The 26,286-nt window shown below is 41.5% G+C and overlaps 1 protein-coding gene and 1 non-coding gene across 11 annotated transcripts in view; both read right to left on the bottom strand.

The window, feature by feature from the left end:
- MYO9A (myosin IXA) overlaps window positions 1-26,286 on the bottom strand; it is a 429,988-nt gene that overhangs the window by 129,892 nt on the left and 273,810 nt on the right. The gene's annotated exons all lie outside the window — the stretch shown is intronic.
- Window positions 16,386-16,514, bottom strand: LOC139001474 (small nucleolar RNA SNORA11). Its single transcript, XR_011470041.1, has one exon. It is a non-coding gene; the product is annotated as a small nucleolar RNA SNORA11 (small nucleolar RNA).

Raw genomic sequence — 26,286 nt, 5'->3', positions numbered from 1 at the left:
AATACTGATGCACATAAAATATTAATAAAAAATTATAAAAATCTATACATGAGATAAAACTACAAAAAAACTACAGATACACATATATGCATATTTTGAATGGTGAATAAACTGTAGTTCAGTTAACATGAATGTACTAATATAAATTTCCTGGGTTTGATAATGTACTACTATTAAATAAGATGTCACTTAAGGGAAACTGAATGAAGGGTACATGAGACTCAATGAACTATTTTTTTTCCCTTTGTACTATTTTTGAAACATCCTGCTTTGAAAAATAGAACATAACCTTAAAAATTATTTTCCTATTAGTTCCTTATTTAAACTCTCTAATACTTTTTTTGGGTAGCCAAGTCAGTACCTTTAAATTTTTATAACAACTTTGTTCTGTTCTTCTGGTTAGGCTTTTTATTAAGAGGGACAGAAGATAAGACAATAATCAAACATTTTAATTACAAAAATTTTCAGCACTATAAAATATTATTAACAACCCAGATAACCAATAATTAGAAATAGGTGAAATAGACTTTGTTATACCCACTCAATGGAAGTCTATGAGGGCATTAAAAATCATGTTGCAGAATAATATTTAATGGCATAAAAAGATGTTTGCATGTATTATTAATTTATATAAAATATGACTGTATTATCACAGTTTTGTTTAAGACAATTATATTTATACTTGGAAAGAAGAATACATACCAAAAAGAAATGATCTTTAATGGGCAAAGTAGATACTTATTCAGAAGATATATGAATTATCAAAGAAGATAAATCACCAATCCTATATAATAAAAGCCTAATATGCAAATTGTTCCCTCGGGCAATCATTTGACCAAAAGACCAGGAGTTCAACCGCTCCCTATGATATGCACTGACCACCAGGGGAAGACATGGAACATGGAGGGTGTCGGGGACACATTGTGACCTCTCGCCAGCTACCTGGGAGTGGGAATGATGGAGACGGAGGTGTGGTGAGAATGCGGAGTGTGTGCCGAGCTCACTCTCACTCTCCCTGCTACCCTTCCCCAGGATGCCAGGGCTCGGGCACCAGGAAAGCCCCCGCACTCAGGTGCCGGGCATCCACAAGAAGCTTGCCCCACACATGCGTGGCCTTTTCTGGGTGAGCCAGGCTGCAGTCGCCAGGACCGCACGGGCTGGTCAGGATCCCTATGGGTTTGCACAGGAGCGGGTCTGCAAGGCTGGCCAGGAGAGATTGTGCTGCATCCCGGCCCGCAGCATCTGGCTGCACTCACAACATCTCTGTGTGGGGACGAGGGTGCCGTGACTCAGGTGGAGAGGGGCACGCAGGAGTCCGGGGGCCCAGGTGCTGCCCAGGACCCAGAGGTCAGCTGGGACCTGCCCTTCCATACCAGACATTTGGGCTTCAATTGCCGGTTAAGCCTAGGGACCGTACCCATGCACGAATTTCATGCACTGGGCCTCTAGTAAGTACATAAGATGCTGTACATCATTAAGCATTAGGGAAATGCAAATCAAAAATACAATGAGCTACTACTTCACACCCACTAAGGTAGCTAAAATAAAAAAGACAAGCAAAAACAAATATTGGCAAGGATGTGGAAAAACTGGAACTCTTTATCCAGTTACAAGTGGGAATATAAAATGTTGCAGTCACTTTGGAAAACAGTTTGGCAATTTCTCAAAATGTTAAACAGAACAGTTACCATGTGACCCTTTACTAGGTATACACTAAAAACAATCGAAAGTATATATCCACACAAAAACTTGTATATGATTGTTTACAGCAGCATTATTCATAAAAAAGTGGAAACAATCTAAGTGTTGATCAACTGATAAATGCATAAGCAAAATATCCATACAAGAGAATATTATGTAGCCATAAAAAAGAATTAAGTACCTGTACTAGAACATGCTACAACATGGGTTATCCTTGAAAACATTATGCTCAGTGAAGCATGTTTCACACAAAAGACCACATATTGTAAGACTCCATTTATATGACATTTCCAGAACAAGCAAATCTATAGCAATAAAAAGTGGATTCATATTTACCTACAGTTGGAATGGAGAAGAGAAATGAGTAAGTAGGAAGCTTTTTTTAGATGTGATAAAAATGCTCTAAATTAGATTTCAGAATGGTTGGTCAACTCTGAAACACACCAAACCCAACTGAATTGTATACTTTAAATAGGTGAAATTTTGTGGTATGCAAAATATCTATATATATAAAAGTCTAAGCGACCGGCTGACTGGCCAACTGACCAGTAGCTATGACGTGCACTGGCCACCAGGGGGCAGACGCTCAACGCAGGAGCTGCCGAGCATCAGCAACTTTGTAGAGTGCCCTCTCCCACTCCCGAACCCCTCAGGGGATGTCGGACTGCTGGTTTCAGCCAATTCCTGTAGGCTGGGCCAAGGGACCCCACCAGTGCATGAATCCATGCACCGGGCCTCTAGTATCTCAATAAAGCTATTTAAAACAAGGGCTCAAAAATCAGGAATGTTGTAACTAAAATGCAATGTAGCAATGTCTTCTAACTTCTGAGGAAAATAATTCCAACCAAGAGTTCTATACACAGCCAAATTACCAATCAAGTGTGAGGTAATATTTAGTTATGCAAGGGAGCAACTGGGGGATCGAGGGTTTAACTTCTGGTCAAGAAGTCAGGGATACGCACCTGGGTTGCAGGTTCAATCCCCATCTCTGGTCAGGGAATATGGGGGAGGCAACCAATCAATTATATATGTGGACAAAGTAGACACATCTCACATCGATGTTTTTCTCCACTCCCCTCTCACATAGATGTTTCTCTCTCCCGCCCTCCCCAACCCTTTCCACTCTCTAAAAATCAATGGAAAAAATATCTATCTCTATATCTCTCTCTGTTCTCTCCCCCCTCTCTCTTCTACCCTCTCTAAAAAATCAATGGAAAAAATATATCCTCAGGTGAGGATTAACAGCAACAACAACAAACGTAAAAAGCTGAGCTACAAATTGGGAGAATATATTTACATGTTACTTAAGTGGGATCAGTACATAAGATTTATTTTTAAAACTTTTAAAAAATATGGGCAAACAAAGAACATTTTATAGAAAAATATGTTCAGCATCATTAATAAGCAAGAAAATGAAAATTATAACTACAATAAGATACCATTTTATAACTAGATTGTCAAAATTTAAGAAGTCTGACAATAAGTTATGTTGACAAGGAATGAAGCAAAGGGAATTTTTAGCTGCCACTGTTAGTGTACACTGGTACAACTACCCTGAAAAACAATTTTGGATTATCTTATAAAACATGCACACATCCTACTGAACTAGCAGTTCCACTACTAAGTATATATCTCACAGATTTAATAATAGGTTAACAAGAAGATATGTTTGAGCATGTTTAAAGCAGCAACACCAAATACCCGCTGACAGAATTAACGAATAAATCAATTATGGTATATTCATACCATGTAATTTCTTATTGTGCTACAATATTCATAACTTAAATTTACCATTTTAATACTTTTATTTATTTTTATTGAGATGTAATTGACATACAACATTATATTCGTATCAGGTGCACAACATAATGACTCAAAATTTTTTATATTGCTAAATGATCACCACAATAAGTCCAGTTAACAGCTATCACTACACATAGCTACGTTTTGTTTTTTTCTGTAATGAGAACTTTTGCTTTTTAATCCTCATCTGAGGGTATGTTTGGCAGCCTCCAGGAGGTGCCCCCAACCGGGGATAGAACCCAAAACCACGGTATGTGTCCTGACTGGGAATCAAACCCAATACCTTTTGTTGTATAGGATGATGCTCCAACCAACTAATCTACCCGGCGAGGGCTGTGATGAGAACTTTTTCTACTCTCTTAGCAATTTTCAAATATATAATACAGTATTACTATCGTCACCATGCTGTACATTATATCCCCATGACTTATTTATATTATAATTGGAAGTTTGTACCTTTTAACCACTTTTCATCCATTTTGTCAATCCCCTACCACCTTGCCTCTGGCAAACACCAATCTGTTCTCTGTCCACTTAAGCCATTTTAAATGTACAATACAGTGCCATTGAATACATTCACATTGTTGTACAACCATCACCACCTTCTATCTTCAGAATTTTTTATCAACCCAAATTAAAGTTCTGTATCCAATACATATCAACTCCCTATTCCCCCAAGATCATAAATTCCTTTTTAAATATTTTTGTAGCGAAATGTACATAGCATAAAATTTACTAATTTAAACCATTTATAAGTGTACAATTCAGTTGCATTAGGTACATTATTGTTGTGTAAACACCATTCTCCATCTCTAGCACTTTTAGATAAACTGAAACGTTGTACCCATTAAACAATAACTGCCCATTCCCCCCAATATCATATAGTATTATATAGCAACTAAAAAGAACAAATTACATATTATAAGATGAATGAATTTTAGATGCATACTGTTGAGAGGGAAAAAAAGTCAAAGAAGACTACATATTAGTATTTCTGTAAAACTCAAAAACGATCAAAGCCAAACAATCTATTGCTTAGAAAAATACATCCTATCTATACTAATAAAAGGATAATATGCTAATTAGACTGAGAGACCTTCTGGGAGACCTTCCGGACCTCCTTCCAGACAAAGCCATGGTGGCGGGGCTGAGGCAGAGGTGGTTAGGGGCAATCAGGCCGACAGTGGGGGGCAGTTTGGGGTGATCAGGCCTGTGGGGGGGGCAGTTGGGGGCAAGCAGGCCAGCAGGAGTGGGCGGAGGGGCAGTTGGGGGTGAGCAGGCCAGCAGGGGTGGCAGTAGGGGTCAAGCAGGCCAGCAGGGGGGAGCAGTTGGGGTTGAGCAGACTGGCAAGGGGGGCTGTTGGGGGTGAGCAGGATGGCGGGTGGGGGGCAGTTAGGGGCGATCAGGCCACCAAGGGGGACAGTTGGGGGCGAGCAGGCCAGCAGGCAGAGGGAAGAAAAAGTCAAAGAGGACTACATATTAGTATTTCTGTAAAACTCAAAAACTATCAAAGCCAAACAATCTATTGCTTAGTAAAATACATCCTATCTATACTAATAAAAGGGTAATATGCTAATTAGACTGGGAGACCTTCTGGGAAACCTTCCGGATGTCCTTCCAGACAAAGCCATGGTGGCGGGGCCGAGGCAGAGGTGGTTAAGGGCAATCAGGCCAGCAGTGCGGGACAGTTGGGGGGTAGTTCTGATCTTGGGTGGAGGGATAGGGCAATCATGCAGGCAGGCAGGTGAGCAGTTAGGAGCCAGCGGTCCCGAATTGCGAGAGGTATGTCCCAGATTGGAGAGGATGCAGGCGGGGCTGAGGGACACCCCGCCCCGTGCATGAATTTCGCACACCGGGCCACTAGTCCTATATAATAAAAGGCTAATATGCAAATAGACCAAACGTCAGAACGACTGGTCACTATGACACGCACTGACCACCAGGGGGCAGACACTTAACACATAGGCTTCCCCCTGTTGATCAGTGAGCTCCCACAGGGGGAGTGTTGCTCAGCCAGAAGCCGGGCTCATGGCTGACGAGCGGAGCAGCAGTGGTGGGAGCCTCTCCAGCCTCAGTGGCAGCACTATGTATGTCCCTTGAGGGCTCCTGGACTGCGAGAGGGCACAGGCCGAGCTGAGGGCCCCTCCTCCCCCAGTGCACGAATTTTCATGCACTGGGCCTCTAGTATATAATAAAAGGCTAATATGCAAATAGACCAGTCACTATGATGCGCACTGACCACCAAGGGGCAGACACTCAACACAAAAGCTACCCATTGGTGATTAGTGCACTCAGCCAGAAGCCAGGCTCATGGCTGGTGAGTGCAGCAGCAGTGGCAGGAGCCTCTCCTGCCTCTGCGGCAGCACTAAAGATATCTGACTGACAGCTTGGGCACACTTCCTGTGGTAAGCCATCAGTTGGACATCCCCTGAGGGCTCCCGGACTATAAGAGGGCGTAGGCCAGGCTGAGGGACTCCCCCCCAAGTGCACGAATTTCGTGCACTGAGCCTCTAGTTTATTATAAAACTAACTTTTTTAGAGCACAATAATGATAAACATAAAATTCTGGAGGACAGTTACCTGTGGGATGTGAGGAAGGGAAATGATCACAAAGTAAAATAAAGGTGGCTACAGTAGTATTAATGATCTTCTGGTTCTGATCTTGGGTGGAGGGATTATTTTGTTGGTATGCTTCCTAATGTACATGTGTTTTGTGTAGTCTCTTCTATCAAATGCTACATTAATGTACAAAGACAATAGGAGCTTCCCATAAAACAGGTACGGTAAACACTTCATATGTACCATTTAAAATCCTCAGTTTACTGCTCCTGCAAACAGTACTGTGATGGGTTAGACACACATACTTTACATAGTTTTAAAGAGATGCTATAATAGCACCTGGTTTCAGGCTCCTTTTATATGATGTAGGCTTCTCCTCTGCATTTACTAGTAAATAAATCTCTGTGGGATAAGATCTTACTCCTTTCTTTTGCAGGCAAACAGATGGTCCTGAGACACAAATTATTCAGCTTATCAACTGGTCCCACGGGGTTGAGTAAGCAGTAGCCAACTCACTAATGCATTCTTTTTTATTTTTTCCCATTACAGACAGTCCTCGGGTTATGTTGGACTCGACATATGTCGTTTCGTGATTACGTCGCCATCTCCCATTTATTTATAAAAAAGAAAAATTTCTGTCATTTCAACGTATGTACATATGTGCTTTATGTTTTTTATTATTTATTTACCACAAGTAAAGGTCAGGAATTGTTATCTTTCTTTTAAATTTTTTTTACTGTTTCACTTCGTTACTGCTCTGTATGTGCTCCATGTGAGTGACGTAAGTGCTTATGTAGGTGGGTTCCGACTTACGGTGAAAATCGCATTACGTCGCAGGAACAGATCTCCGATGTAACCCAAAGACCTACTGTAGTTCCAGCATTTATTTTCCTCTTAGGCAGTTTACACTGCCTCTAAAAAATCCAGAGAAGCCTAAGCTTTTCTTTTTCTTTAATTTTAGTTTTTAATTACAGTTTACATTCAATATTATTTTGTATTAATTTCAGGTGTATAGCATAGTAGTTAGACAATCATATACTTCACAAAGTGTTCCCCTAATATTCCCAATACAAACTTGGCACCATTCATAGTTATCACAATATTACTGATTATATTCCCTATGCTGTACTTTATGTCACCATGACTATTCTGTAACTACCAATTTATACTTAATCCCTTCCCTTCACCTTTTCCACCCATCCTCCAAAATCCCCTCCCCTCTGGCAATCAACAGTCTGTTCTCTATATCTGTTTCTGTTTTGTTCATTTATATTGTTCTTTAGATTCTAAATGTAAGTGAAATCACATGGTATTTGTCTTTCTCTGACTTATTTCACTCAGTATAATACCCTCTAAGGCTATCCATGCTGTTGGTAAGATTTTATTATTTTTTACAGCTGAGTAGTATTCCACTGTGTAAATGTACCACAACTTTTTTATCCACCCATCTATAGATGGGCACTTGGGCTGCTTACATATTTTCGCTATCCTATATAATAAAGAGCTCATATGCAAATGGACGTCACGCCTTCGCGCCAGGGGTGGGGGACCTGAGGCCGCACCTCCTGCCCGGCGCCAGGCTAGGGGACCTGAGGCTGTGCCCCCCGCCCGGCAGGGCTTGACGGGGAACCTGAGGCTGTGCCTGCCCCCTGCCCAGTGAGGCTTGATGCGGGACCTGAGGCTGTGCCCCCCACCTGGCAGGGCTTGACAGGGGACCTGAGGCTGCGCCACCCCCCCAAGGTGGGGCTTGACGGGGGACCTGAGGCTGCGCCATTGCACGGTGCCAGGCTGGGGCACCTGAGGCTGTATCCCCCCACCCTGCAGGGGATGGGGCCAGCTGGGTCTGGGACTCGCACGATTTTGAGGCACGCATGGGTGGATGGGGACTTGACTCTGGGTCTCGTGGCACACCCCAGACTCTGACAGGAGGGAGATTTTCATATACATTTTACTAATTTTCTTTCATCTCTGACACTTCTATTATAGAGAAAGGGCAAATAGCAATATTAAAATATTTCCTCTAATTCTCTTTTAACCCTTTGAGTGCCAACCAATATCCTAGAAACTATGCTAAAATTGCCAAGGCATTTTTGCTGATTTTACAGCAGTTTAGGAAAAAAATTATGAATCGCAAGTAAATGAAGTTACATATTCAAAAACTTAAGGAAACCTTTACTACATTGACATATTTAGCAATACCATCATCACTAATAAAAGCAGACTTAGAACTGGACACCATTTCGAAGCTTTGATAGCGCTCCCAGCACTTTTGGCGAAAGACAGGAGGAGCGCAATCGCGCTCCCAGGCACTCTAGGGGCTAATGTGCACAAATTTCGTGCACCAGGCCACTAGTTATAAGTAATGCTGCAATGAGCATAGGGGTGCATATATTCTTTCCAATTAGTATTTTGGGCTTCTTCAGACATATTCCCAGAAGTGGAATTGCTAGGTCATAAGGCATTTCCACCTTTAATTTTTTGAGGCTATTCCATACTGTTTTCCATAGTGGCTGCACCAATCTGCATTCCCACCATCAGTGCACGAGGTTCCATTTTCTCCATCTCCTGACTAACACTTGTCATTTGTTGACTTCTTGATGGTAGCTGCTCTGAGAGGTGTGAGGTTTACCTCACTGTCATTTTAATTTGCATCTCTCTGATAATTAGTGATGTTGCGCATCTTTTCATGTCTGTTGGCCATCTGTGTGTCTTCTCATTAATGCATTCTTAATTGGGTTTCCCATCCTTCCCGTTTTTACTCCTATAAGTCCACCCTGTGGGGAAGCACGGGACAGGAGTTGGCTGAAGGCAGCAGCCCCTGCCTTGACTTTTCCAAACAAGTACAAGCCCCCGAGTATTTACTGGAATCTTTCTGCTTAGTCTTCAGACATCCTTGCTTAAAGGAAACTGCAGACACATGTATCTTCTCAAGGATACTTACCCTACTGACAGTATCTAATAGTTAATTTTAGTTCAAGCTGTTGTTACAATAAAAGCCTAAGGAGGCAGGCAAACGGGGCTGTTTGGTTTCTATAGCCAGGCAATCCTTTAGCCCTCTCTTTCACATAAACATGTGTCACAGTAATCATTTACCCATTGCTCAGGGTCTGCTGGCCCTGGCACCATCCCTGCTCTTTAGGATAACATCCTTAAATAAACTACTTAGTCTCTACTTAAGGGAAACCTGTAATAAGCCTCCATGGCATACTAAACTCAATTGGGGCATACTAAGCCCCCAAGCTGAAATACCACTAAAATGATATATAAAAATGTCATAACTTTACAAGAAAAAGAGTAGGAAGAAAGACTATGTAAAACACAAAGAGCAGCCCAGCCGGCATGGCTCAATCCTTGAGCATCAACCTCAGTATATGGGAATCATAGGAAAGGAGGGCATATATGTGTATGTGTGATTGAGGAGACATACACATACACACACACACTGTATATACGTATATATGTGTGTGTGTGTGTGTGTGTGTGTGTGTGTGTGTGTGTGTGTATAGAAGCTAGGGTTGGGAGTATGAGAGAGACTAACACAACAAAATGCATGTGGATTTCACTGAGAATTCTGGAAAGGTTCAGGTATTAGAGATAACTGGTACCACTGCAATGGTGGTGCTGAGTGAGGTCAAAACTAAGAAAATATTTAAAATAAACATTTTATTGAAAGTATTTAAAATATGCTAACCCCTGCCCAGCTGGTGTGACTCAGTGGTTGACCATCAACCCATGAACTTACCCTACTAATAGTATCTAATAGTTAATTTTAGTTCAAGCTGTTGTTACAATAAAAGCCTAAGAAGGCAGGCAAACAGGGCTGTTTGGTTTCTATAGCCAGGCAATCCTTTAGCCCACTCTTTCACATAAACATGTGTCACAGTAATCATTCACCCATTGCTCAGGGTCTGCTGGTCAGCCCTGGCACCATCAACCCCCGGTTTGATTCCCGGTCAGGGCATATGCCCGGGCTGTGGGCTCGATTCCCTATAGCGGGTGTGCAGGAGCAGCTGATCAATGTTGTCTCTATTTCTCTATCCCTCTCCCTTCCTCTTTATCTAAAAAAATCAATAAAAACATTTTTTAAAGAATTATTTAAAATAAAGCTAAGCCCTTACCCTATATAGTTAAGTAACATTCCCTTCCTCATACCTATAAAAGATGGAAATTTTAATTTATAGAGAAGCTAGAAGCATAGGATCTCAGCAGAAGTCAGGGACATTAAGCATAGCAAAAGGTAAAGGTGAGGTCACATTGAAAAGAGAAGGAATTAGGAGGCAGTTCAAGTTGGCAGCATAAGAAGATCCTGAACTCACTTCATCTCACAGACACAACAAATCTACAACTACCTATGGAACAATTCTCCCTGAAAAAGACCTTACAACTAAATGATCAGATCCTCTACAATAAAGGATAAAAGGACCACACTGACACTGAAAGGGATGACAGAGACATGGTCTGCCCAAAAACCCACACCCAGCATAGCAAAACACAGTGGGAAGGAATCTCATAAACATGGAGTTCCTTCCTAAAGAGACAGTGGGCTGTGCCCCACATCTGTCATCCCAACCCTTAGAACCTGCACTGGAGAGATGAGCTCCCAACATATTGGCCTTTAAAAACCAACAGGGATATTACTAGGAGAACGATAGGCAAGGATGTAGAGAAAAAGGAAACCTTGTACACACTGTTGGTGGGGATATAAATGGGTGTAACCACTATAAAAAAAAAAACAGTAGTGTTCCTAAAGAAATTAAAAATAGAACTATCATATGATTGAGCAATTTCACTCCTGAGTTTTTATCCAAAGAAAATGAAAACAGTAATTTGATAAGATATGTGCACCCTTATCACAACATTCATCACAACATTTTTTTTGCATGTTTCTGGCCAATTTTCCCAACACCATTTACTGAAGAGACTGTCTTGACTCCACTGTATGCTCTTGCCTCCTTTGTCAAATATTAATTGAGCATAATGGCTTGGGTCAATTTCTGGGTTCTCTATTGTTCCACTGGTCTATATGTCTGTTCTTGTGCCAATTACGGGCAGTTTTGAGAACCATGGCTTGGTAATATAGCTTGATGTCTGGTATTGTGATCCTCCCAACTTTGTTCTTCTTTCTCAGTATTGCTGTGGCTATTTGAGGTATTTTACTCCAGATAAATTTTTGGAGAGTTTGTTCTAGATCTTTGAAATATGCTTTTGGTATTTTAATGGGGATTGCATTGAATCTGTAGATTGCTTTGGGTAGTATGGACATTTTAATGATGTTGATTTTACCAATCCAAGAACATGGTATGTTCTTGCATTTGTTTATGTCTTCCTCTATCTCTTTTTTCAATGTCCTGTAGTTTTCAGAGTACAGATATTTTACAACCTTAGTTAAGTTTATTCCTAGGTATCTTAATTTTTTTTTTTTTTTTTTTTTTTTGGGTGCAATGGTAAATGGGATTTTTTTTTTTTTTTTTTGCTTCTCTTTCTGTAAGTTCATTATTGGTGTAGAAAAAGGCCATAGAGCCCTGACCGGTTTGGCTCAGGGGATAGAGCAGGGGTCCTCAAACTTTTTAAACAGGGGGCCAGTTCACTGTCCCTCAGACCATTGGAGGGCCGGACTACAGTTTTAAAAAAAACTATGAACAAATTCCTATGCACACTGCACATATCTTATTTTGAAGTAAAAAAACAAAACGGGAACAAATACAATATTTGTATTTGCATGTGGCCCGCAGGCCGTAGTTTGAGGACCCCTGGGATAGAGCATCGGCCTGTGGACTGAAGGGTCCCGGGTTCAATTCCAGTCAAGGGCATGTACCTTGGTTGCGGGCACATCCCCAGTAGGGAGTGTGCAGGAAGCAGCTGAATCGATGTTTCTCTCTCATCAGTGTTTCTAACTCTCTATCCTTCTCCTTCTCCCTTCCTCTCTGTAAAAAAATCAATAAAAAAAAATATATATTTTTTAAAAGGCCATAGATTTCTGGGTGTTAATTTTGTATCCTGCTACATTGCCAAATTCATTTATTAGGTCTAGCAGTTTTTGCATGGAGTCTTTGGGGTTTTCTATGTATAGTATCATGTCATCGGTGAATAAGGACAGTTTTACTTCTTCTTTTCCAATTTGGATGCCTTTTATTTCTTCTTCTTGTCTGATCGATATGGCTAGCACTTTCAGTACTATATCGAACAGAAGTGGTGAAAGTGGGCATCCTTTTCTTGTTCCTGTTTTTAGGGGAAATAAGTTTAGTTTTTGCCCATTGAGTATGATGTTGGCTGTAGGTTTGTCATATAAGGCTTTTATTATGTTGAGGTATGATCCCTCTATTCCCATTTTCCTGAGAGTTTTTATCAAGGAAGGTTGTTGGATTTTTGTCAAATGCTTTTTCTGCATCGATTGACATGATTGTGATTTTTGTCTCTCAGTTTGTTTATGTGATGTATCACATTTATTGATTTGCAGATATTGTACCATCCTTGCATCCCCGGAATAAACCCCACTTGGTCATGGTGTATTATATTTCTAATGTATTGCTGAATCTGATTTGCTAGAATTTTGTTGAGGATTTTAGCATCTATGTTCATCAAGGATATAGGCCTGTAGTTCTCTTTTTTTGTGGTGCCTTTATCTGGTTTTGGGATTAGGGTAATGCTGGCTTCATAGAAAGAGCTTGGAAGTGTGCCTTCCTCTTGAATTTTTTGGAATAGTCTGAAGAGGACAGGTTTTAGTTCTTCTTTGAATGCTTGGTAGAACTCCCCTGTAAAGCCGTCCAGACCAGGACTTTTGTTTGCTGGAAGATTTTTGATCAATGTTTCAATTTCTTTAGAAGTTAATGGCCTATTCAGGTTTTTTGATTCTTCTTGAGTTTTGGGAGCTTGTATTTTTCTAGGAATATGACCATTTCATCTAGTATGTCCATTTTGTTGGAATAGAGTTTCATTTCCGATTTTGTTTATTTGGGTCCTCTCTCTTTGCTTTTTGGTGAGCCTGGCTAGAGGCTCATAAATCTTGTTTAACTTTCACAGACCCAGCTCTTGGTTTTGTTGATCTTTTGTATTGTTTTTTTCTTTTTTAAAATATATTTCATTGATTTTTTACAGAGAGAAAGGGAGAGGGATAGAGAGTTAGAAACATCGATGAGAGAGAAACATCGATCAGCTGCGTCCTGCACAATCCCCCAGTGGGGATGTGCCCACAACCAAGGTACATGCCCTTGGCTGGAATCAAACCCAGGACCCTTCAGTCCGTAGGCCGACGCTCTATCCACTGAGCCAAACCGGTCAGGGCTTGTACTGTGTGTTTTTTTTTTTATCTCTATGTCGTTTATCTCCACTCTGATCTTTATTTCCTTCCTTCTGCTTACTCTGGGCTTTTCTTGTTGCTCTCTAACTCTTTGAGTTGTAGGGTTAGATAATTTATTACCTTATTTTCTTGTTTTTTGAAATAGGCCTGTGGAGCTATGAACTTCCCTCTCAAGACTGCTTTCACTGTGTCCCATAGATTTTGGATTGTTGTGTTTTCATTGTCATTTGTTGCCATGATGCTTTTTATTTCTTCTTTGATATCTTTGGTAACCCAATCGTTGTTTAATAGCATGCTATTTAGCCTCCAGGTGTTTGATTTTTTTTATTGCTTTTGTTGTAGTTGATTTCTAGTTTTATGCTATTGTGATCTGAGAAGATGCTTGATATGGTTTCTATCTTGAATTTGAAGAGACTTTGCCTGTGTCCCAATATGTGATTTATCTTTGAAAATGACCCAGGTGCACTTGGGAAGAATGTATATTCTGTGACTTTGGGGTGAAATGTTCTGAAGATGTCAATTCCATCTGATCTAGTGAATCATTTAGGATTGCTGTTTCTTTGCTGATTTTTTGTTTAGAGGATTTGTCCAATGGTGTTAGTGGGGTATTAAAGCCCCCTACTATGACTTTATTGCTGTCAATCTCACCCTTGATGTCCTCCAAAAGTTATTTTATATATTTGGGTGCTCCTGTATTGGGTGCATATACTGGTATGTTTATCAGAGTTATATCTTCTTGTTGAATTGCTCCCTTTAGTATTATGAAGTGGCCTTCCTTATCTCGTTATGGCCTTCACTTTGAGGTCTAATTTGTCAGATATAAGTATTGCTACCCCAGCATTTTTTTCATTTCCATTAGCCTGAAAACCTTTTTCCATCCCTTCACCATCAGTCTGTGTGAGTCCTTTGTTCTGAGATTGGTTTCCTGTAGACAGCAGATATATGGGTCATGTTTTCTTATCCACTCAGCTACCCTATGTCTTCTGATTGGGGCATTTAATCTATTTGCATTTAAAGTTATTATTGACTAGAGGGCCGTTGCACAAAGATTCATGCAATAGGTCTTCTTTCCCCCTGCTGCCAGTACTAGTTTTCCTCTGGCACCCGGGACCCAGACCTTCACTCTGGCCACCGCCTTCCATCTTCTCTCTGGATGCAGTCTTCGCTGTGGCTGGAGCCTTCAGTCTTTGCTCCTTGCTCCGGCTGGAGTCTTCAGACTCTGGCCAGAGCTGCTCCTGTAGCTCCTTCCACCCCCCACCCTCCCCCTCATAGCTTGATCGCTGCTTCGCCTGCAACCTCGCCGATGGGCTTCTGGGATCCAGCTTTCTGATCACGATCACGATCACGGGCTGCAGGCAAGGTGGCTCCTGAGTCCCAGGGGGCCACCTTGCCTGCGGCCTGGCTTTCCAGCGGCTCCTGGGGTCACACATGGGGGCCTGGATGGCAGCTCCCGGTGTCCCGCCCTGCCTGCAGTATGCAAATTAGCCATCTTTGTTGGCGGTTAATTTGCATATCATGCTGATCAGCCAATGGTGATGGTAGCAAAGGTACGGTTAATTACCATGTTTGTCTATTATTAGATAGGATAGGTATTTGTCGCCATTTTTTATTCTTTATGCCTGTCTTCCTTCTTCCCTTCCTATTTCTTCTTTTTATAGCAGACCTTTTAGCATTTCTTGCATTGCTGGTTTGGTGATAATAAACTCCCTTAGTCCTTTTTTTGTCTGTGAAGCTCCTGATTTCTCCCTCAATTTTAATTGACAGCCTTGCTGAGTACAGTATTCTTCGATTCAGACCCTTGCTTTGCATGACTTTGTATATTTTATTCCATTCCCTTCTGGCCTGATGTTTTTCTGTTGAGAAATCAGTCGATAGTCTGATGGGAGATCCTTTGTAGGTAACTTTCTCTCTCTCTCTGGCGGCCTTTAGGATTCTTAATTTGTCGTTGGTGTTTGCCAATTTAATTATAATGTGTCTTGGTGTTGGTCTTTTGGGGTTCATCTTGTTTGGGACTCTTTGAGCTTCTTGGACTTGTGTGAGTTTTTTCTTCCAAATATCAGGGAAGTTTTCTGTCATTATTTCTTCAAACAGGTTTTCTATTCCTCGCTCAATTTCCTCTCCTTCTGACACCCCTATTATGTAGATGTTGTTTTGTTTAATGTTGTCCCAAAGTTCCCTTAGGCTCGCCTCCTGGTTAAGTTTTTTTTTTTTAAATATATTTTATTGATTTTTCACAGAGAGGAAGGGAGAGGGATAGAGAGTTAGAAACATCGATGAGAGAGAAACATCGATCAGCTGCCTCCTGCACACCCCCCACTGGGGATGTGCCCACAACCAAGGTACATGCCCTTGACCGGAATCGAACCTGGGACCCTTCAGTCCACAGGCCGATGCTCTATCCACTGAGCCAAACCGGTATGGGCAAGTTTTTTTTTCTAGATGCTGCTCTGCTTGGGTATTTTTTCCGTTGTCTTCTAGCTCACTGATGTGGTCCGCCACTTCTTCTAGTCTACTGTTGATGCTTTCTATTGAGTTATTTATTGCAGCGATGTCATTTTTCATTTCTTTGTTCTTCTTCATTTCCTGGTGGTTCTTACACATATTGTTGAATTTGTCTTCCATCCTTTTCAGTGACCTTATGACCATTGCTCTGAATTCTTTCTCTGACATATTGCTTGCCTCCATTTCATTTACTTCCTTTTCTAGTGATTCCTTCTTTTCTTTTGTATGCAGGCTGTTTCTTTGTCTCCCTATGACAGCTCCTTTCAGGGTGTCTGGTTATGTAGCTCTCTCTCTCCTGCATTGACACTCTAGGTGATATCTGACCTTTCTGTCCGCAGATTGCCTCACCAGCTCAGAATGTATTTTTTGAAAGAGCTTGATCCAAGACTCCACTGTCAAGTCCCAAATGGTTTCTCCACTTCCTGCCAATATGTGATGACTAGGTCTTGCAGCTCCTCTGGAGTCAATTCCATTCCTCTTTCAGCAAACTCAGCCCTTTTAACTTTCCTTCTTTTTTTTTTTTATGTATAGGGCGTAATGTCACAGGAAGGCCATAGTATTCTGCCACCCATGAGGAGTAAGCCCAAGTTGCTGTTGGATGTGTTGTACACAGGGAAGCCATTCTTCAGGCGCTCTGCTCTCTCCACACCCAATTAACTTTCCTTCTTAATAAAGGTTCACATCAATGTATATCCACCACGACCACCCATTCCAAACCATCATTTCTTGCCGGAACTACTAGTCTCCCTGTATCTACAAATCATTCTCCATAAGTCAACCAGAAAGATTCTTCTGAAATGTCAGTCCCCTGCTTAACAACATTAAATTCTAATCATAACTGCCCTACATGAACTAGTCTATAACAGTTTTCTTTCTGGAGTCAATTCTCAACACTTCTCACTTCATATTCACATTCTTTTAATTCTTTATTTGTGTCATTCTTTCTCTCCCCACCTCCCTTAATTCCCACCCACCCCCTCTTTTATTCCCCGAACCTTTATACAGGTTGCTCCTCTGCCTGGAGTACATCACAGCTCTCTTCAGAGAGCTTACTCTTACTCTTCTCTTGGAGAATAGTTTAAAAGATTATTTTTCTGAAAAAACCTTTCTGATATATCTACCCCCACATCCAATTCTTTACAAACACCATCAACATAAAAAATTAAACTGCCCGGCTGGCGTAGGTCAGTGGTTGAGCATCAACCTATGAACCAGGAGGTCACAGTTCGATTCTCATTCAGGGCATATACCCAGGTTGCAGGCTCAATCCCCAGTGTGGGGCATGCAGTAGGCAGCTGATCAATAATTCTATCTCATCATTGATGTTTCCATCTCTCTTTCCCTCTCCTTTCTTCTCTGAAATCAATAATAAAACATATCTTTTAAAAAATTAAACTAAGCAGTCCCTTTATGTGTTATTTCTTCGATCATGTCACTTATCACACCTATCTTACAAAATATTGATTCTCTAGTTTCTACCCAGTACTAAGTACTTGTTAAATAAACAAGTGGTCTACCAGAACTGTAAGTTGTATTTTTCTTAATTTATCTGTTTAGGAATGGATATAACAAGCAAATTATGCCTGAGTAAAAACAGCCAGTAATTTTTATAACAAATAAAGGACCAACAAACTATGTAAAAACGCAAAAAAGACTTCTGAAATGACTACACAATACATAACATTTTAAATTTATAGTAAAATATAAGTTATTTCATACTTGTAATTTGCTATTATTATATGATTTATAATCACATACACCTATTTACACTAATATCCAAGTTTTATATTTTTCCTAGAAAATATGGTAAACGAAATACATACTAGGACATGAAGAAATCGATGAGATTTATCTAGCTATAACATAAAAAAATCACTCCAAGCTATTTTATGTGGCATCGAGTCATATCAATTCTAATAGAACTTTGAAATCCACTCATCTTTATAAATGTTAAATATGATTTCTAAAACAACGATATTAATAATTTGACGTTTTTAACAAAACTTTATCAGAAGTACTTACTTTCGTTCTCATTATTGTTATTTTACAATAGAATATCTCAGATAATACACATTTGTCCAGATCAAGAGGAAAAGTTGAATTTCAACATCAATAATGCTTTAGACAGCGAGTTTTTAGTTGTATTAAGAATAGAAATCAGGATGCACAACATGCTACAGTTAACTTTTACAGGATAATTCTATTTCAGTCATCAAATATGTGGATACCAATATAGTACAAAGTCCTAAAGATTGGTGCCATAACCTAAGAGCTTTAATGAGAGTTATTCCTGTTCCTTAATGGCTTGGGATTTGCATGGTAGTACAATAGGTACCATTTAATTATAAAACCTACCATATACTTCTACAATGTACAAAATTCATTATGTATTTGTTGATAATAAATTCTGACACACACTTTTGTTTCCTCCTAGATAACAACTTTCCAAAGGCATTGTTTTTGTCAATATAAGATGGTATATTTTAGTCTTCACACATTCTGCTCTGCAACTATTCACTTACAAGAGCTATTTCCACCTAGGAATATATGTGTCTTTGCCTACTAGTGCAGTCTTTTTATTCATAATAAGAGTCATTATAGCAGTGCCCCTAGTACATTTACAATCTTTGCTTTATGATATGTAATCAGAGGCTCTGTACTTTTTCACAAATCATAGTTTGATATAAAGACATTTGTTTCCAGTTTATACTCTCTTAGCAAAAATAACAATTGCCCTTCCAACATTAATGAAAGTTTTATCTCTCACTTGAGGAATATTTGCACTAACTAAAAACTGTTTTACTATTTACTTTTCATTGGTTTTATACAGACTATATCAATTCTTAGTCCTAGATCACCACCAAATTGGACAGTCCACGCTTTTATCATTTAAGAGTCACTTATTAGGAGAATTACATAGGAAAGATCCAAAAGACCCCACTTAATAGACATAGCTAATGATTTCATAGTTGATCTTATTTTCTAAGTATCTAATACCCTGTCTTCTCCCTCTTCTCACCTATTTTCTCTAAAATATGTATAAAATAAATTCACCAATATAATAAATACAATCTGGAAGAATCCTCTTGTTAAGAACGCTAGCTGACCTTTTCCTGATAACATTGCTTCAATGCCACATATATCTTTCTTTATTGTATACAACAGAAAAGAATCAAGCTGATGTAATATAATTTCCCGTGAAGAAGGGTCTCATATAAATTTATATACATATATTTACAAAATTAACTTATCATTCCATGAGTGCCTAAATTCAGTTAACTGCTTGAGTCCAGACCAACTCAATCAATCTTAAGTATTAGACCAGCGGTTCTCAACCTGTGGGTCGCGACCCCTTTGGCGGTTGAACGACCCTTTTGAAAGGGCGAGGGCTAGGCCCTCCATCTTGCCCCAGGGTAAGGGCTAGGCCCTCCACCTTGCCCCAGGGTAAGGGCTACGCCCTCCATCTTGCCCCAGGGTAAGTGCTCCATCTTACCTTGGCCACGTGCTTGGCAAGGAGCTTCTTCCCGGAAGTCTAAGCCTCTGCTAGCCACACCCAGGAACAAGACACCGACTCTTGCCTGGCCAATCGGCAGAGCACAGTCCTTTCTCCTCCCCTTCCTCCAACTCCCCCTATATAACCCGTCTCCACACAGAGTTATCTCTCTCTCTGCTTCCTGCTGCTGTGTCGGCAAGGTGGGGGAGCCGAGCTAGCTCGAATAAAGACTCTTATGCTTTTGCATCGGACATGGCTGGCTCCCTGATGTGGTTTCTTGGGGATCCTGAAATCTGGGCATAACATTTGGGGGCTCGTCCGGGATTCCCAAGACCATCCAGGGACCCCCAGTTCGAAGAGTCTGACTGGCCGCGGTAAGTGTCTGTGTGTTGTGTATTCTGTTCTGTGTGATATATGTTATCTCTAAGGGACTCATCCTGTATCTGGAGGAATGGCTTCTAGATGGTACTCACTATCAAAACTCGGACTGGCTAAAGGTTCGAATCTGGCCTATCTTTTAAAAAAGGTAGAAGAGAAGCATTCCTAGGCAGTTTTCTACTGCCTCTGTTCAGGGATTTGTTCTGTATCTGTTCTGTGTGAGCTCACTTCTGGAATCTGTGCCTGAGGGGTCCAGGCGGACGCGCCGTGTACGACCACAGGCGGGGGAGAGTTAGAAGACGTTCTGCTCCCCACGAGGAATGTGTATTCTCCTCACGGATTTGAGGGATGTGTATTCCCCTCATGAGAGATGTGTATTCCTCTCGCGGATTTGAGACGAGGCGGGTCGCTCCCGCCGGTTTGGCGTAAGGCCATCGTCTAGTTGCTTCCATGGAGTTGGAAGGCTGTTCTTTGGGGCCCTGTTTGTCTGTGTCTGTGTTTTTGTTTTCTGTGGACTTACTGGATGGATGTTATGGGATGGACTCAGACTGCTCCTTTGGGTATTGTGATTGATCATTTCAAGGAGATTGGGGGAGGCTCTAGAGCTCCCTCAGGAGTTGGAAAATTGTTATTGTTTAAACTCTGAGTGAATGTCTGGTGAAAGTGTGTGAGTGTGGAGGGAGGGGGCCTGCCCTCTCCCCTCCTTTGTGTGGCTCCACGACTTCGGTCAGGTGGGCATCTGAGTGAGGATCTGTGAAAACAGGTCACCCCCTCCCCAAGTAAATGCGTCTGGGATTTCTGTGCACGTGTAGAGAGAAAAGCTGGCTTAAAACTAATGCGCGCACTGTCCGATTTTGGATAGAGTTTTGAGCTAGAGTCTCTTTGCAGATGTGCAGGATGGAGCCCAAGACTGATCATTTACCCAAAAAAAAAAAAAAAAAAAAAACGGACGCTAGCTAGATTCTAGACTGATTGAGAAATGCTGAATATTTTGACTTGCCAGCTAAAAGTTTAAGGTTCGGATTGAATTGGAAAAAATTGTGTTATTGTGGTAACTAAATGCCTTTGCTTATTGGTACAGCCACCATTTTGGGCTGCATGACTTGGCAGCCGCCATGTTGGCCGCATGGTTTGCCACTCCCCCGGCGGCCGCCATCTTGAAACAGCAAAGGCCCCTCCCTCTGATTTAGTCAGGGGTGGAACTTTAAGGTGGAGTTTTATGGGGCAGAAGTAAGCTTGCCTCGAGGATTTATTTTTAAGAAAAGGGACTGATAGCAGTAATCCAATTTCTAAAGTCAGATAGAGACTGTGGTTTCATGCTGATATTCAAGGGCATATTTTTCCTTTGCCTGGGAGGGACAGTGCAGCTGTCCCAGGGTCGGGAGGGCTCCAGCTAACTTGCAACTCAGTGTTCAGGAGACCCAGGATATGCCTAAGTTTAAACTAGGTTACCCAAGGACTCTAGATAATGTGTTTACCCACAGCTGTGGTTTGGATTGCATGCTGTCTCTGCTTCTGTAAATTGATCTGTCCTTATTGCTTAAATATGTATCCTTGTTAAATTTGAATGTATTGTTAATCTGAGGAATGTTAATTATTTACATGTCACCTAAAAATTAAGGCTAAAAGTTTTAACTAACTGAAAAGTATGGCTTTGGTGTGATGGGAGGAAAGAAATTTTGAATGGATGGTAGGCCAGTAAGCTGGAACTGGTCACTGGTGGTGGATTGTGAGAAGGGCTGGACACTGCCTAACTTCTCCTTCCTTGGTACCCCTGAAACATCAGAGGGTACTTTTGGCCTTGGTTTTCTTGGTTTCTGGTTTTGGATTTGTTTGTTCGTTTGTGATGAAAACCGTTTCTATCTGAATGAGACATAGGTCAAGAATCCTGTCCTGGAATGTGGGAAAGGGAAGACTCCCACATCTGTTCCTGTCAGGCCCCCATCAGGGGACTTGGGCGATGTTCCTGTTATCAGCTCAAGAGCCCAAGACTGTAAAAATACTTGTTCACTGAAAAGGTGTAAGTGTAAATGTTTATTTGATGTTTGTAAGCATCTCTGTTTGTTTGCTGGGAACTTTGATTTGCTATGTGATATTCTGTGCTGGGTTGGGATTTTGGAATTCTGGGGTAAATTTAAAAGGTATTTGTGGCTTTTCTAGTCTGATTGGGACATTTAAGGATGGGGCTCACAGTTCCTCAAGGCAAAGATTTAATGGGCCCTTCCCCCTGCCTGTGCTGAATTAGATAATACAGGCCAGTACTGATTAAGAAAAAAAAAATGGGCCTTTGAATCTGTAAAGATAGGTGGGAATGAAGCTGGACAAATGTACTTAAAGGGTTTGGTACCTGTTGCTGCTAGCAAAGGAGAGGCTGATACCCTCTCCTAGCGCACTCCCTTGAAAGAGGCCTGGTTGCTGCTCTGCCACAAACGGAACTGGTAGAAACAAACCATGGAACCTGGTGGGGGCCATGGAGTGAGACCCTCAAGAGGTCTGAGAGTCACTGGAGCAGCCGGCCACCATGGGGCCCTGGGGAGAACCAGAGCTCCTGGTGTGGCGCCCAGAGGCAGTAGCCTTGGCTCCCCCACTGCCTGTGGACCTAGAGGTGAAGTTGGAGGCCCTGGTGCTCCTGCTGGTGCTCACACTCATCTGCAGTCTGGTGCCCATCTGTGTGCTAGGCCGACCGGGAGCCAGCCCCAAAGCCTCAGCCTTCCGCCAGAAAGTCCTGAGCCTGACAAGGCCCTGGCAGCCCTGCACATGCTACCTGGGTCCATCACACCCACGTCCGGTCAGCGGACCCATCCATGATCCGGAAAGACTTCATCACCAAATGGAGCGTCGATCGAGATCAACGCAACCTGCTACCTGCCTGATGCTGGTAACATTGCTCGCGACTCAGATGATGCCTGCATCTTCATGGACATGGCTCCAAAGAGACAAGGATAATTTACAGGAAGGCCAAGAATAGACTTTAGTAGGATTTGGCTGCCTGAAGCGGCCATGATGCCAATATCATGTTTCATTGTATTGATATGTTATATTGACCTTTAATTCTCTTGCAGGTTTGAATGTGTGCTGGCTGTCCTGGAAGGGAACTATGTGGGGTGACCCCCAAAAGTAAAGAATGGCTAGCTGCCAAGAGGACAGGTGCCCAAATGGGCAGGAACAGTGCCCATCAGGTTTTGGTCTCTGTTGAGCGACAGCTAACAGTTGGCAGCCTGTAATACTGTCTTGCAGGCCTTTGTGACCATGCCCATGTCAGGGGTAGTAAGCTGGAAAAGGCCTGTTTAGAATAGAAGGTCTAAGGTATGATTATGCATAGAAAGAAAATTTAATGCCAACAATTACTGTTTTATCAAAAAGAATTGGCAAGGAAAGTCAGAAAATCTTAGAGTAGATCAGTATGTCTTTCTTCTTATGTAATTCCTCCAAAATTTGGCAATGCTAACATGGCAATACATTTCTTTGCATAGATTCAATAAGACCGGTTCCTAATAGTGGTTTTATTAACGGAAAACTTTGACTGGAGTATCATGTTTTAAAGAGCCCTGTCTGAGCTCTAAAGACTTGAAGCCAGTAAGAATGCCACAAAGAAAGCCTGGTATCCTGCTTGGAAGCCCTGAAGATGGCTGGCGCTGGAGCCTCAGGCCAATGCCCTACCATCACTGGCAGTTGGTAAGAGTAGAAGGGGAGCAGTAAAGATGCCTCTGCATCCCTGCGGAACCCCCACACACTCTGGGCCGCAACAAGTAGGAGGGCTACTGAGATGGGCCTTAAAGCCTGGAGCGTGAGCTCAGGTGGAGTTGCTACAGGTGAGGGATTCACCTAACTCAGCAGATACTGCAGGCGGGCCTGATGGCAGCTGGGTGGCATGGCTTCCTGGCCCTACGGGGCACATTAAGATTCAACCATGAGATTCCAGCAAAGGTAATCAGTTACCATTCTTGTTGTGTTTATGCAAACATAATCTTAATTTGGTTTTTTTGATAGCCATGGAGGAATTTTAAGAAGAAAAATCCTATTTCAATAGAAGTTGTTAAAGCTAAAATGGTTTCTTTCCCTTCCACCAGACCATTTGTTAAGATATGCCCAGTATGGGCCTCTAGCAATGGTGGAATAGAAATGCAGTCCATCTCATGATTGAGCCGGAAGTTCCAAGACAAAGGGGGGAATGAAAGGGCGAGGGCTAGGCCCTCCACCTTGCCCCAAGGTAAGGGCTAGGCCCTCCACCTTGCCCCAAGGTAAGGGCTAGGCCCTCCACCTAGCCCCAGGGTAAGGGCTACACCCTCCACCTTGCCCCAGGGTAAGGGCTACGCCCTCCACCTTGCCCCAGGGTAAGTGCTCCATCTTACCTTGGCCACGTGCTTGGCAAGGAGCTTCTTCCCGGAAGTCTAAGCCTCTGCTAGCCACACCCAGGAACAAGACACCGACTCTTGCCTGGCCAATCGGCAGAGCACAGTCCTTTCTCCTCCCCTTCCTCCAACTCCCCCTATATAACCCGTCTCCACACAGAGTTATCTCTCTCTCTGCTTCCTGCTGCTGTGTCGGCAAGGTGGGGGAGCCGAGCTAGCTCGAATAAAGACTCTTATGCTTTTGCATCGGACATGGCTGGCTCCCTGATGTGGTTTCTTGGGGATCCTGAAATCTGGGCATAACACCTTTCACAGGGGTCACCTAAGACCATCCTGCATATCAGATATTTACATTATGATTCATAACAGTAGCAACATTACAGTTATGAAGTAGCAACGAAAACAATTTTATGATTGGGTCACAATATGAGGAACTGTATTTAAAGGGCCAGAAGGTTGAGAACCACTGTATTAGACTATCCCAACTGATATATAAAAAACAAAAGTCCATATAGGTCACTCCAGGTATCCAAAATTTGAAGTATAAAGAAAAAAAAGCTGGAAATTAAGAGAGTTATAAGCATTAAATTGCTTTGGGAAATGGGGTAAGTCACTGTAACCTTTTATTTTTTAAAACATATATATTTTTAAAATATATTTTTATTGATTTCAAAGAGGAAGAAAGAGGGAGAAAGAATTAGAAACATCAATGATGAGAGAGAATCATTGATTGGCTGCCTCCTTCTAGGGATTGAGCCCGCAACCCGGGCATGTGCCCTTGACCGGAATCGAACCTGGGATCCTTCAGTCCACAGGCCGACGCTCTATCCACTGAGCCAAACCAGGCAAGGACTAAGTATATTTTTAATGATTTCAGAGAGGAAGGGAAAGGGAGAGATAGAAACATCAATGATGAGAGAGACTCATTGATCAGCTGCCTCCTGCATGCCCACACTAGGAACTGAGCCCACAACCCAGGCATGTGCCCTGACAGGGAATCCAACCAGGACTTCCTGGTTCATAGGTCATAAGTTGACACTCAACCACAGAGCGACACCAGCTGGGCTCTTTTTTAAATCCAAATCAACAAAACAGGTTCGTTAACTCAGAGATCTCTAATGACCAGGGTTAGAATACAGGCACACCTCATTTTATTGCACTTTGATTTACTGCACTTTGCAGATATTGCATTTATTACAAATTAACGGTAAGTCCCTCTATCAGCAAAAAATACTATGACTTGCTGAAGGCACAGATGATGGTTAGCATGTTTTAGCAATAAAGTAACTTTAAATTAAGACATGTACATTGCTTTTGCAGACATACAACAACTGCACACTTAATAGACTAAGTATAGTGTAAATATAACTTTTATATGCACTGGGAGATCAAAAAATTCATGTGACTCATTCTATTGCAATAATATTTGCTTTATTGCGATGGTCTGGAACCAACCCCACAATGTACACCTGTACTCTCAATAGACTGAATTGAAGGTGCACAGGTCAACAGATTAAAGATCTAATTTGTTCTTGGGTGAAACTTAACACAAAAATATAGTGGTGAATCTCATCATTAGTCAAGTATCACTATTAAGAAAACAAGATGCATAACTATAAAGATAGTAAATCATTCAATTTGTTGGCATTGAAGGTAAATAGAGTTGAGATTGGATACTTGGGCTGTAACAGATCTAGCATTTGAGACCAATGAATCTAGACTTCTTTTAACAAGCAACGAAGAGTTATAAAAAACCTATTGAGCAGGGAAGTGACAATATACATTAAAATATATAGTAATGCAAAATAGGAAAAGTGATCAATAACGTTATACCTTAATTTTAATGACAGGACAGCTCTATCTATCTATCTCTATCTCTCTCTGTTTCTCTCTTCCACCCTGTCTAAAAAATCAATGGAAAAAATATATGCTCAGGTGAGGATTAACAGCAACAACAACGAAAGTAAACAGCTACGCTACAAATTGGGAGAATATATTTGTAACATGTTACTTAAGTGGGATCAGTACATAAGATTTATTTTAAAAACTTTTTAAGAATATGTGCAAACAAAGAACAGGCATTATATATACTTCTTTATTGATTTCAGAGAAGAAGGAAGAAAGAGAGAGAGATAGAAACATCAATGATAAGACAGAATCATTGATTGGCTGCCTCCTGCACGCACCCTACTGAGGATCAA

This window comes from Myotis yumanensis, unplaced genomic scaffold (genome assembly GCF_028538775.1).
Source record: "Myotis yumanensis isolate MYYU_CA2020_CCGP unplaced genomic scaffold, mMyoYum1.0.hap1 SCAF_1, whole genome shotgun sequence".
NCBI classification, from domain to species: Eukaryota; Metazoa; Chordata; class Mammalia; order Chiroptera; family Vespertilionidae; genus Myotis; species Myotis yumanensis.
This window is presented reverse-complemented; position numbering and strand designations above follow the sequence as displayed.